This window comes from Carcharodon carcharias, chromosome 15 (assembly GCF_017639515.1).
Source record: "Carcharodon carcharias isolate sCarCar2 chromosome 15, sCarCar2.pri, whole genome shotgun sequence".
Taxonomy (NCBI): Eukaryota; Metazoa; Chordata; class Chondrichthyes; order Lamniformes; family Lamnidae; genus Carcharodon; species Carcharodon carcharias.
This window is the reverse complement of record NC_054481.1, coordinates 80,478,135-80,486,550: the sequence shown is the minus strand read 5'-3', so window position 1 is coordinate 80,486,550 and position 8,416 is coordinate 80,478,135. Positions and strand designations below refer to the sequence as shown.

Below are 8,416 nucleotides of genomic sequence, written 5' to 3'. Positions count from 1 at the left end.
GCAACATGAGCTAAAAGAATCGTAACAGCAGCAGCAGCAACAGCAACAGCAGCATAACAGCAGCAGCAGCAACTGCAACAACAGGAACAGCAATAGCAACAGCAACAGGAACAGCAACAAGAGCAACAGCAGCAGCAACAGCAACAGCATCAGCAGCAACAGCAAGAGCAACAATAACAGCCAAAGAACCAACACCAGCAAGAGGAAAAAAAGCTGCAGCAGGAACAGCAACAACAGCAGCAAAAGCAGCAGTAACAGCAGCAACAGGAAGAGCAAGAGCATTAGGAGCAACAGCCGCAGCAATTGTCGCAGTAGCAACAACAGCAGGAACAGCAAGAGCAGCAGGAAGAGCAACAGCAGCAGCAACAACAGCAAAAGGAACAGCAACAACAGCAACAGCAACAACAGCAACAGCAGCAGCAAAAGCAGCAACAGGAGTAGCAACAGCAGCAATAGCAGCAGCAACAGTATGAGCAGCAACAGCAACAGCAACAGCAGTTGCAACAGGAATAGCAGCAACAGGAACAGCAACAACAACAGCAACAGCAGCAGCAAAAACACAACAGCAATAGCAACAGAAGAAGCAGGAACTGCAACAACAGCAGGCACAACAACAGCAAAAGCAGAAACAGGCGCAGCAACAGCAGCAGCAACAGGAACAGCAGCAACAGCAACAGCAACAACAACACAACAGCAACAGCAGAAGCAGGAACAGCAGCAGCAGCAGGGACAGCAACAGCAACAGCAGCAACAGGTGCAGCTACAGCAGCAGCAACAGGAACAGCAGTGACAGCAACAGCATCAGCAACAGCAACAGCAGCTTAACAGCAGGAACAGCAGCAGCAGCAGCAAAAACACAACAGCAATAGCAACAGAAGAAGCAGGAACTGCAACAACAGCAGGCACAACAACAGCAAAAGCAGAAACAGGCGCAGCAACAGCATCAGCAACAGCAACAGCAGCTTAACAGCAGGAACAGCAGCAGCAGCAGCAAGAGGAACAGGAACAACAGCAGCAACAGCAGCAAAAGTATAAGCAACAGCAGCATCAACAGTTGCAACAGCAGCAGCTAGAGGAACAGCAGCAGCAATAGCAACTGAAAAAGCAATAGCAGCAACAACCGCAGCAATAGTAACAGCAAAAACAACACAACAGCAACAGCAACAGCAGAAGCAGGAACAACAACAGCAGCGGGCACAGCAAGAGCAACACCAGCAACAGGTGAACAGGTGCAGCTACAGCAGCAGCAACAGCAACAGAAGCAACAGGTACAGCTACAGCAGCAGCAACAGCAAGAGCAACAATAACAGTCAAATCTGCAGCAACAACACCAACAGCAACAACAGCAGCAACAGGAACAGCAGCAACAGCAGCAACAGCATCAGCAGCAACAGCAAGAGCAACAATAACAGCCAAAGCTGCAACAGCAGCAACTGGAACAACAGCAGCAACAGAAACAGCAATAACAGCAGCCACAAAAGCAGCAGCAACAACAGTAACAATAGGAACAGCAACAGCAGCATCAACAGCTGAAACAGCAACAGCAGAAACAGCAAAAGCAAGAAAAGCTGCAGCAGCAACAGCAGCAGCAACAGCAACAGCAACAGCAGCTGCAGCCGGAACAGCAGCAACAGCATCAGCAATAACAGCAACTTGAACACCAAAAACAGCAGCAGCGATTGTAGCATCAAAAGCTGCAACAGCAGCAGCACCAGCAGCAACTGCAACAGAAACAGCAGCAATAGGAACGGAATCAGCAGCAGCAACAGCAGCAACAGGAACAGCAACAGCATTAGGAGCAACAACCGCTGCAATAATAGCAGTAGCAACAACAGCAGGAACTTCAGCAGCAGCAGCAAAAACTGCAACAGGAACAGTAGCAACAGCAGCAGCAACAGCAACAGCATCAGCAGCAACAGCAAAAGCAGCAACAACAGAAGCAACAACAGCAAAAAGAACAGCAACAGCAGCAACAGGAAAAGGAGCAATAGGAACAGGAACAACAGCAGCAACAGCAGCAATAGGAACAGCAACAGCAGAAGCAACAGCAGCAACAGGATCAGCACATGCAAAAACAACAGCAGCAACAGCAGCAGCTACAGGAACAGCAGCTATGGGAACAGCAGCAATAGGAACAGCATCTACAGCAGCAACAACAGCAGCAACAGCAGCAACAGCAGCAGCAGGAACAGCAACAGCATTAGGAGCAACAACTACGGCAATTGTAGCAGTAGCAATAACAGCAGGAACAGCAAGAGCAGCAGGAAGAGCAACAGCAGCAGCAACAGCTGAAACAGCAACAGCAGAAACAGGAAAAGCAAGAAAAGCTGCAGCAGCAACAGCAGCAGCAACAGCAACACCAGCAACAGGTGCAGCTACAGCAGCAGCAAAAGCAAGAGCAACAATAACAGTCAAATCTGCAGCATCAACACGAACAGCAACAACAGCAGCAACAGGAACAGCAGCAACAGCAGCAACAGCATCAGCAGCAACAGCAAGAGCAACAATAACAGCCAAAGCTGCAACAGCAGCAACTGGAACAACAGCAGCAACAGGAACAGCAATAACAGCAGCCACAAAAGCAGCAGCAGCAACAGTAAAAATAGGAACAGCAACAGCAGCATCAACAGCTGAAACAGCAACAGCAGAAACAGCAAAAGCAAGAAAAGCTGCAGCAGCAACAGCAGCAGCAACAGCAACAGCAACAGCAGCTGCAGCCGGAACAGCAGCAACAGCATCAGCAACAACAGCATCTTGAATACCAAAAATAGCAGCAGCGATTGTAGCAGCAGCAGCAGCAACAGCAGCAGCACCAGCAGCAACAGCAAGAGCAACAATAACAGCCAAAGATGCAACACCAGCAAGAGGAACAAAAGTTGCAGCAGGAACAGCAACGACAGCAACGACAGCAGCAACAGCAGCAACAGGAACAGCAACAGCATTAGGAGCAACAACCGCAGCAATTGTAGCAGGAGCAACAATAGCAGGAACAGCAACAGGAACAGCAACAGCAGCAGGAATAGCAACAGCAGCAGGAACAACAGCAACAGGAACAGCAGCAACAGCATTAGCAGCAATCGGAACAGTAGCAACAACAGCAGCAAAATGAGCTAAAAGAATCGTAACAGCAACAGCAGCAGCAGCAACAGCAGCATAACAGCAGCAGCAGCAATTGTGACAACAGGAACAGCAATAACAACAGCAACAGGAACAGCAACAAGAGCAACAGCAGCAGCAACAGCAACAGCATCAGCAGCAACAGCAAGAGCAACAATAACAGCCAAAGCTGCAACACCAGGAAGAGGAACAAACGCTGCAGCAGGAATAGCAACAACAGCAGCAGCAGCAACAACAGCAAAAATATGAACATTACAGCAGCATCAATTGCAGAAACAGCAACAGCAACAACAGCAGGAGCAACAGCAGCAATTTGACCCACAGCAGCAGCATTAACAGCAGAAATAGCAACAGCGACATCCGCAGCAAGAACAACAGCAACAGCAGCTGCAGCTGGAACAGCAGCAACAGGAACAGTAACAACAGCAGCAATAACATCAGCAATAATAACAATAGGAACAGCAAAAACAGCAGCATCAATTGTAGCAGCAGCAGCTGCAACAGCAGCAGCAACAGCAGCAACAAGAGCAACCACAGTGGTGACAGCAACAGCAGCAACAGCAACAGCGACAGCATAAGCAACAATTGGAAAAGCAACAATAACAGCATCAATAGGAACAACATCTACAGCAGCAACAACAGCAGCAACAGCAGCAACAGGAACAGCAACAGCATTAGGAGCAACAACCGCAGCAATTGTAGCAGTAGCATCAACAGCCGGAACAGCAACAGGAACAGCAACAGCAACAGGAACAGCAACAGCAGCAGGAACCACAGCAACAGGAACAGCAGCAACAGCATTAGCAGCAATAGGAACAGCAGCAACAACAGCAGCAACATGAGCAAAAGGAATCGTAACAGCAGAAGCAGCAACAGCAACAGCAGCATAACAACAGCAACAGAAGCAACAGGTGCAGCTACAGCAGCAGCAACAGCAAGAGCAACAATAACAGTCAAATCTGCAGCAACAACACCAACAGCAACAACAGCAGCAACAGGAACAGCAGCAACAGCAGCAACAGCATCAGCAGCAACAGCAAGAGCAACAATAACAGCCAAAGCTGCAACAGCAGCAACTGGAACAACAGCAGCAACAGGAACAGCAATAACAGCAGCCACAAAAGCAGCAGCAACAACAGTAACAATAGGAACAGCAACAGCAGCATCAACAGCTGAAACGGCAACAGCAGAAACAGCAAAAGCAAGAAAAGCTGCAGCAGCAACAGCTGCAGCAACAGCAACAGCAACAGCAGCTGCAGCCGGAACAGCTGCAACAGCATCAGCAATAACAGCAACTTGAACACCAAAAACAGCAGCAGCGATTGTAGCATCAAAAGCTGCAACAGCAGCAGCACCAGCAGCAACTGCAACAGAAACAGCAGCAATAGGAACAGAATCAGCAGCAGCAACAGCAGCAACAGGAACAGCAACAGCATTAGGAGCAACAACCGCTGCAATAATAGCAGTAGCAACAACAGCAGGAACTTCAGCAGCAGCAGCAATAACTGCAACAGGAACAGTAGCAACAGCAGCAGCAACAGCAACAGCATCAGCAGCAACAGCAAAAGCAGCAACAACAGAAGCAACAACAGCAAAAAGAACAGCAACAGCAGCAACAGGAAAAGGAGCAATAGGAACAGGAACAACAGCAGCAACAGCAGCAATAGGAACAGCAACAGCAGAAGCAACAGCAGCAACAGGATCAGCACATGCAAAAACAACAGCAGCAACAGCAGCAGCTACAGGAACAGCAGCTATGGGAACAGCAGCAATAGGAACAGCATCTACAGCAGCAACAACAGCAGCAACAGCAGCAACAGCAGCAGCAGGAACAGCAACAGCATTAGGAGCAACAACTACGGCAATTGTAGCAGTAGCAATAACAGCAGGAACAGCAACAGGAACAGCAACAGCAGCAGGAACAGCAACAGCAGCAGGAACAACAGCAACAGGAACAGCAGCAACAGCATTAGCAGCAATAGGAACAGTAGCAACAACAGCAGCAACATGAGCAAAAAGAATCGTAACAGCAGCAGCAGCAACAGCAACAGCAGCATAACAGCAGCAGCAATTGCAACAACAGGAAAAGCAATAACAACAGCAACAGGAACAGCAACAAGAGCAACAGCAGCAGCAACAGCAACAGCATCAGCAGCAACAGCAAGAGCAACAATAACAGCCAAAGATGCAACACCAGCAAGAGGAACAAAAGCTGCAGCAGGAACAGCAACGACAGCAGCAACAGCAGCAACAGGAACAGCAACAGCATTAGGAGCAACAACCGCAGCAATTGTAGCAGTAGCAACAACAGCAGGAACAGCAAGAGCAGCAGGAAGAGCAACAGCAGCAGCAACAAGAGCAACAGGAACAGCAACAATAGCAACTGCAACAACAGCAACAGCAGCAGCAAAAGAAGCAACAGGAGTAGCAAATGCAGCAATAGCAGCAGCAACAGTATGAAAAGCAACAGCAACAGCAGTCGCAACAGGAATAGCAGCAACAGGAACAGCAACAACAACAGCAACAGCAGCAGCAAAAGCACAACAGCAACAGCAACAGCAGAAACAGGAACTGCAACAACAGCAGGCACAGCAACAGCAAAAGCAGAAACAGGCGCAGCAACAGCAGCAGCAACAGGAACAGCAGCAACAGCAACAGCAACAACAACACAACAGCAACAGCAACAGCAGAAGCAGGAACAGCAACAGCAGTAGGGACAGCAACAGCAACAGCAGCAACTGGTGCAGCTACAGTAGCAGCAACAGGAACAGCAGTAACAGCAACAGCATCAGCAACAGCAACAGCAGCATAACAGCAGGAACAGCAGCAGCAGCAGCAACAGGAACAGGAACAACAGCAGCAACAGCAGCAACAGGATAAGCAACAGCAGCATTGACAGTTGCAACAGCAGCAGCTACAGGAACAGCAGCAGCAATAGCAACTGAAAAAGCAATAGCAGCAACAACCGCAACAATAGTAAAAGCAAAAACAACACAACACCAAAAGCAACAGCAGAAGCAGGAACAACAACAGCAGCGGGCACAGCAACAGCAACACCAGCAACAGGTGCAGCTACAGCAGCAGCAACAGCAAGAGCAACAATAACAGTCAAATCTGCAGCAACAACACCAACAGCAACAACAGCAGCAACAGGAACAGCAGCAACAGCAGCAACAGCATCAGCAGCAACAGCAAGAGCAACAATAACAGCCAAAGCTGCAACAGCAGCAACTGGAACAACAGCAGCAACAGGAACAGCAATAACAGCAGCCACAAAAGCAGCAGCAGCAACAGTAACAATAGGAACAGCAACAGCAGCATCAACAGCTGAAACAGCAACAGCAGAAACAGCAAAAGCAAGAAAAGCTGCAGCAGCAACAGCAGCAGCAACAGCAACAGCAACAGCAGCTGCAGCCGGAACAGCAGCAACAGCATCAGCAATAACAGCAACTTGAATACCAAAAATAGCAGCAGCGATTGTAGCAGCAGCAGCAGCAACAGCAGCAGCACCAGCAGCAACAGCAAGAGCAACAATAACAGCCAAAGATGCAACACCAGCAAGAGGAACAAAAGTTGCAGCAGGAACAGCTACGACAGCAACGACAGCAGCAACAGCAGCAACAGGAACAGCAACAGCATTAGGAGCAACAACCGCAGCAATTGTAGCAGGAGCAACAATAGCAGGAACAGCAACAGGAACAGCAACAGCAGCAGGAATAGCAACAGCAGCAGGAATAACAGCAACAGGAACAGCAGCAACAGCATTAGCAGCAATCGGAACAGTAGCAACAACAGCAGCAACATGAGCTAAAAGAATTGTAACAGCAACAGCAGCAACAGCAACAGCAGCATAACAGCAGCAGCAGCAATTGTGACAACAGGAACAGCAATAACAACAGCAACAGGAACAGCAACAAGAGCAACAGCAGCAGCAACAGCATCAGCAGCAACAGCAAGAGCAACAATAACAGCCAAAGCTGCAAAACCAGGAAGTGGAACAAAAGATGCAGCAGGAATAGCAACAACAGCAGCAACAGCAGCAGCAGCAACAACAGCAACCATAGGAACATTACTGCAGCATCAATTGCAGAAACAGCAAAAGCACCAACAGCAGGAGCAAAAGAAGCAAGGTGAACCACAGCAGCAGCATTAACAGCAGAAATAGCAGCAGCGACATCAGCAGCAAGAACAACAGCAACAGCAGCTGCACCTGGAACAGCAGCAACAGGAACAGTAACAACAGCAGCAATAACATCAGCAATAATAACAATAGGAACAGCAAAAACGGCAGCATCAATTGTAGCAGCAGCAGCTGCAACAGCAGCAGCAACAGCAGCAACAAGAGCTACCGCAGTGTCGACAGCAACAGCAGCAACAGCAACAGTGACAGCATAAGCAACAGTGGGAAAAGCAACAATAACAGCAGCAGTAGGAAAATCTACAGCAGCAACAACAGCAGCAACAGCAGCAACAGGTACAGCAACAGCATTAGGAGCAACAACCGCAGCAATTGTAGCAGTAGCAACAACAGCCGGAACAGCAACAAGAACAGCAACAGCAACAGCAACAGGAACAGCAACAAGAGCAACAGCAGCAGCAACAGCAACAGCATCAGCAGCAACAGCAACAGCAAAAATAACAGCCAAAGCTGCAACACCAGCAAGAGGAATAAAAGCTGCAGCTGGAACAGCAACAACAGCAGCAACAGCAGCAGCAGCAACAACAGCAACAATAGGAACATTACAGCAGCATCAATCGCAGAAAAATCAACAGCAGCAACAGCAGGAGAAACCGCAGCAAGTGGAACCACAGCAGCAGCATTAACAGCAGAAATAGCAACAGCGACATCAGCAACAAGAACAACAGCAACAGCAGCTGCAGCTGGAACTGCAGGAACAGGCACAGTAACAACAGCAGCAATAACATCAGCAATAATAACAATAGGAACAGCAAAAATAGCAGCATCAATTGTAGCAGCGGCAGCTGCAACAGCAGCAGAAACAGCAGCGACAAGAGCAATGCAGTGGCGACAGCAACAGCAGCAACAGCAACAGTGACAGCTTCAGCAATAATAGGAAAAGCAACAATAACAGCATCAATAGGAACAACATCTACAGCAGCAACAACAGCAGCAACAGCAGCAACAGGAACAGCAACAGCATTAGGAGCAACAACCGCAAAATTGTAGCAGTAGCAACAACAGCCGGAACAGCAACAGGAACAGCAACAGCAGCAGGAACAGCAACAGCAGCAGGAACCACAGCAACAGGAACAGCAGCAACAGCATTAGCAGCAATAG

The 8,416-nt window shown here is 48.7% G+C and overlaps 1 pseudogene; it reads left to right on the top strand.

The window, feature by feature from the left end:
- The window catches only part of LOC121288409, a 9,202-nt pseudogene extending 3,725 nt beyond the window's left edge, over positions 1 to 5,477 (top strand).
- Positions 5,478 to 8,416: the final 2,939 nt, after the last annotated feature.